The following is a 6,000-nucleotide window of genomic DNA, read 5'->3' on the forward strand; positions in this document are numbered from 1 at the left end:
GGATACTTCCTTGATATGTTCAAATTTAAAAGCAAAAAATACACATCAGACAGCTGATTTTGTCAAACGTGTGCTTGTGGATGAAGCTAGATGAATCTCTATGTGTACAGTTAAATGGCTTTAGTTCACATTGTACAAGTAATGCCATTCAGCTTTTTAGTTACCGTTCCCTGGTCTGAACACCTCAGATAGTTCACAGTAATATAAGGAGAGGTTGGATGGACTTGGGTTGTTTTCTCTGCAACACGGAGGTTCAGGGGAGACTTAACAGAAGTATATACATTTATGAGAGCAGTAGATAGGGTGGACTATCTGAACCTTTTTTCAAGGGTGGAAATGTCCAGCACCAGAATGCACAGCTATAAGGTGAGAGAGGAAAGTTTAATAGAGATGGGCGGGACAGGTTTATTAAACAGACAGTGGCAGGAGCCTGGAAAATGCTGCCAGGGATAGTGGTAGAGGCAGAAACGATAGTATCATTTAAGAGGCTTTTGGACAGGTACATGAAAGTGCAGGGAATAAAGGGATATGGATCATGTACAGGCAGATAAAATCAGTTTAATTTGGTTTCATGTTCAGCCCAAGGGCAGCACAGCGGAGCAGCGGTGGATCTACTGCCTCACAGCGCCAGAGACACGGGTTCAATCTTGATTATGGGTGCTTGTCTGTACGGAATATATTCTCCACATGACCAGCGTGCGTTTTCTCAGAGATCTTCGGTTTCCTCCCGCACTTCAAAGACGACAGGTTTGTAGGTTAATTGGCTTGGTATAAATGTAAAATTGTCCATAGTGTGTGTAGGATAGTGTTAATGTGCGGGGATCGCTGGTCGGTGTGGACTTGGTGGGCCGAAGGGCCTGTTTCCGCTCTGTATCACAAATTGAAACTAAACTAAACTAAATATTGTCGGCAGAAGGGCATGTTCCTGTGCTACTGTTCCATATTTTATGTTCTATGTTCGTGTCACAAACTGTCTGTTTAGAATAACATTTGACTAAACTAACACTGACTTAATGGGTTGCTCGCAACGAATAAAATAAATATTTATATTGGCTGAAGGAACAGCATAGTAATTTAATGCAAAACCAGTGAATAAATGTCAACATGTACAAACATATATGCAAATTAGTCAAACAATAATTTGGAAGATGTACAAGGAGGCAATGTCACAATAGAGACACAAAAGACTGCAGGTATGGAATGAGCAAAAGATAAACTTCTTAGCGGGTCAGGCAGCACCTGTGGAGGCAATGGGATGGCTGACGATTCAGGTCAAGGCCCTGCATCAGGACTGAGAGTGGAGGAGGAAAGATGGCCGGTATATTGAAGTGAGAGGGAGGAGTGAGACAGAGGTGGTAGGTGATAGATAGATGAAACCAGGTGTGAGAAGAAGAATGGATCCAGGTAACGAAAGGGGTTGGGGTGGGAAAGGTGAACGAAGAAAATCAGACGCTGAATGGACTGGGGAGATTTAGAGTTAAAAGTTCAGAGATACAGCATGGAAACAGGCCCTTTGACCCACCGAGTCCACGCTGACCGTCGGTCACCTGTTCACACTAGTTCTATGTTTTCCTACTTTCTCATCCACTCCCTACACACTGGGAGTAATTAACAGTTAACCGGCAAACCCGCACGTCTTTGAGATGAGAAAGGAACAGGAGGAGTGGGTTACCTGAAATTAGGAAATGGGGCAAGGGAACATGTTGCCGGAGGTGGGATCCCAGTGGGACTGGGAGGAATGGTGAGGAATGATGTGGCGGGTGCAGAGATTTGGGCCATGAATGGTGAAGACCTGGGGATCTCTATCTGTGTTCTCTCAGGGGATGGGAGCGCAAATCAGAGCAAATATGTGGGAAATGCTACAATATCATAATGAGTAATGCTGGATGAGTGGTTGGACTAGTGCATACCTCTTTGGTGACCCTCAGACTATCATTGATCGTACTCTGCTGGCTTTACCTTGCACTAAACGTTATTCCCTTATCATTTATTTTCCACTGTAAATGGATCGATTGTAATCATGTATTGTTATTTCTACTGGTACACAAAATTGCTGGAGAAACTCAGCGGGTGCAGCAGCATCTATGGAGCGAAGGAAATAGGCGACGTTTCGGGCCGAAACCCTTCGTTATTTCTACTGACTGGTTAGCACGCAACAAAAGATTTTCACTGTACCTTGGTACACGTGACAATAAACTAAACTGGAAGTGGTTAGCCAGACTTGTACTAATTTGTACTATTCACTCCATAATTTACGTGGCTGGAATAGTATCCTATCCCTCGGAGGGATATATTACATGCACAGTGGCTCCTGAGAGTCAATGCAGCTCCCCCTACTGTTGGAGAATGCAAACTGCCACGCATGGATTCAGATGCAGAGAACTGCAGATGCTGGTTTGCCAAAAAGACACAAAGTACTGGAGTAACCCACTACACATTCTAATCTCCAACACCTGTAAAAAAATTAATCTCTGACAGTGCCCTTACTACTGACTCCATAAAAGAAAGACACAAAATGCTGGAGTAACTCAGCGGGTCAAACAGCATCTCTGAAGAACGTGGATAGGTGACGATTTGGGTCGGCTTAGATTATCATTTATTGGGCAATGGGATAAAATGCCCTCTTGTGCTCAATGCTCTCCACCTGGAGATTTCTTTACACCATGTACTGCCACTTTGGTTTGTCCCACGGTCTCATTACCCTCATCCAAATCTACTCGCTTTTACACGTGCCCTTCTGTAAATCTGTAGGTGGCAGTCTGGGTCCACTCTGTGTTTGAGCTTCTGCTAAGTTAAGGCCGTTGGGCTCTCAAGTCTGAAAACACCTCAATCCATTTCCCCTCTGCCCTCTTCCTATGCCCAGTTGACCAATTTATGTTTGTTTCGAGGCCCATTGGATTAGGGGCGGGACACAACGATTCAGGTTCTTACACACATGGAACTGTAGATGCTGGTTTACCAAAAAAGACACAAAGTGCTGGAGTGAAGTCACCCATCCATGTCCTCCAGAGATGCTGCCTGACCCACTGAGTTACTCCAGCACTTTATGTCTTTTACAAATGCAGGTTCTCTCTGCAACTTCTCTGTTAGTTTGCATCTTTCCAGCCTGCCCTTGGTGATTCACCTGTCCTTACCTTCGTTCCATGCAGTTTTTGGAAGGGTTAAAATATATACATTTTAAATCTTGCAACCGTTGGAAAAGGTGTCATATTTATTCTGTTTTGCCTTTAATTTTTAAGCAAAGCCAGGTGTGTTTTAGGCTGGGAAATTTCCACGAGTATGTGGTTGGAGTGGCTCTGGGGAAATGTGGATCAATCCACTCAACACTGAGCACTGGGTTTAATCTCCCACAGTCCTGCCATGTAACTACCTCAACTGAGAATTCACTGCCAGGTTGAGTGTGAAGAAAATGCATAATATTTGAGTATGCCCTTGTGATTGGAACTGTCGTTAAAAATGTGATAGACTCACATGCTCGACTTCCTCGGATTTCTAGAAATTAGATGTCAGTCACTTCCAGTTTCTTTGTGTTAGGAATAGACCTCAGTACAATATCAGCGGAGGTCTGTCAGTTTGTGTCATCAACGTACTCCAGAACATGGACCTTTCACTGCTCAGGGTTTAGCTATTGACTGGGAAAAGGAAATTATGTATCGGAGTCCTGACGATTACATTAATGGCCATTTAGACTATAGACTTAGGAGATACAGCGTGGAAACAGGCCCTTCAGCCCACCAAGTCCGTGCCAACCAGCAATCACACCGTATACTAACCTACACACACAAGGGACAATTTTACAACTTACATAGGCCAACAACATAGGCCAATTGGCCGCGCCAATAGACCAACAACATAGGCCGCGGGTCTTTGGAGTGTCGTAGGAAACCGGAGCACCCGAAGAAAACCCACACGGTCACAGGGAGAACGTACAAACTCCGTCCATGAAAGTGAATGGATGGGGAATGCACCTCTGAATTCTTGATGGAAACCCCACCTTCAGTAAGCAACATCCCGCAGCCAGCCTATTCACTGGAAATAACTAGATGTTCCTTATCTCGAAACATGTTTACATTAGATGGTTCTGCATACTCTTTACTATATCTGAAGGCTTGTGCTAACATCACTAATAGGGTCTAGATTACAACACACTAATCTCCAGTGCAATACAATATACAACCCGGTACAGAGGGGGGATGGATGGGAGGGAGGAGGGGGTCTCCCTGTCGGTCTGCTCCTGGGCCAGGCCAAGATGGCCATTCGCGGGTCCAGGCAGCGGGCAGTCGATGGCCGCACTGCGGTCGCCTGCCTGCCCCTTTTCCGGGGTTACGTCCGAGCTCGCGTGTCCCTAGAAAAGGAACACGCAGTGTCCATGGGGACTGTGGAGGCCTTCTGTGAACGCTGGTCACCACAGGAGGTTGAATATATTATAGATTAAAATGTTAATATTTTAATTTGATAATTTTGTTTAAGTGTTTTTTAAATTGCTTGAACTTTTTCCGGGTCTACGTCCGTGCCCGCCTGTCCCTGGAGAGGGAACACGCGGTGTCCATGGGGACTTTGGAGGCCTTCCGTGAATGCTGGTTGCCGTTGGAGGTCGAGTGTTTTGTTGATAAAGTTGACGTTATATTAATTTGATGATCGTTTGTTTGTAAACTGTCAACATAGGCAGTCTTTGATTGTGTTAATACTCTATGTTTATTTTATTTTTTGAATAAAAGTAGTTTCATAAAAAAAAAAAAATAAAAAAAAATACAATATACTACAGGAGTGATTTCAAGTCTAGCGTCTCTTATATCATAACTTTAAGGTGAGAGGGGCAGGGCAGGTATTTTATTCAAAGGGTGGTGAGTGCCTGGAACATACTGCCAGGGGTGGTGGTGGAGGCAAATACGTTTTGAAAGACATTTAGATAGGCGCATGGATATGCAGGGAATGGAGGGTTATGGATTATGTGATGGTAGATAAGTGATGGTCTTGGTATTATGTTTGGTACGAAAATTGTAGGCCTGTTCTTGTGCTGTGCTCTTCTATATACTATCTCATTAGATTCAAACTGGATATAAAAAGTGATCACCATTCCTCCCAAGACTTCATAATTGGCTCAGCTACCTGCTTGCAGTACAACCTACTCGCTAGAGATGTTGAAACTAGTCCATGGGTTTAGAATATTCATGGATAGAAAATTAGCTTCAATGGAGAGAAAATTGGCTTCAGAGCAGAAAGCAGAGGGTGGTTGTGAAAGGTTGCTTCTCTGACTGGAGGCCTGTGACTAGTGTGTGCCTCAGGGTGCGGTGCTGGGGCCATTGCTATTTGTCATCTATATCAATGATTTAGATGAGAACATACATGGCAAGGTTAGCAAGTTTGCAGATGATACAAAAGTGGATGGGATTGAAGAGAGTGAAGATGGATGTCAAAAATTGCAGCAGGATCTTGATCGATTGGCCAGGTGGGCTGAGGAATGGTTGATGGAATTTAAAACAGAGAAATGCGAGGTGTTGCATTTTGGGACGTTTAATATGGGCAGGACCTACACAGTGAATGGTAGGGCTCTGGAGAGTGTTGGAGAGCAGAGGGATCTAGGAGTGCACGTAGGTAGTTCCTTGAAGGTGGTGTCACAGGTAGATAGTGTGATCAAAAACGCTTTTGGCAAATTGGCCTTCATCAGTCAGTATTGAGTATAGAAGATGGGAGGTCATGTAGTAATATAAGACATTAGTGAGGCCGCATTTAGAGTTTTATGTACAGTTCTGGGCACGTTGCAGGAAAGATGTTATTGAGTTGGAAAGGGTACAGAGAAAATTTACAAGGATGTTGCCGAGACTCAAGGATCTGAGCTACAGGGAGAGGTTGAGTAGGCTGGGACTCTATTCCTTGGAGTGCAGGAGGTTGAGGGGTGATCTTACATAGGTGTATAAAATCATGAGAGGAATAGATCTCGGAGACTCACAGAGATGGGGAATTGAGAACCAGAGGACATAGTTTTAAGATGAAGGGGGA

Source organism: Amblyraja radiata, chromosome 21 (assembly GCF_010909765.2).
Source record: "Amblyraja radiata isolate CabotCenter1 chromosome 21, sAmbRad1.1.pri, whole genome shotgun sequence".
Classification (NCBI taxonomy): Eukaryota; Metazoa; Chordata; class Chondrichthyes; order Rajiformes; family Rajidae; genus Amblyraja; species Amblyraja radiata.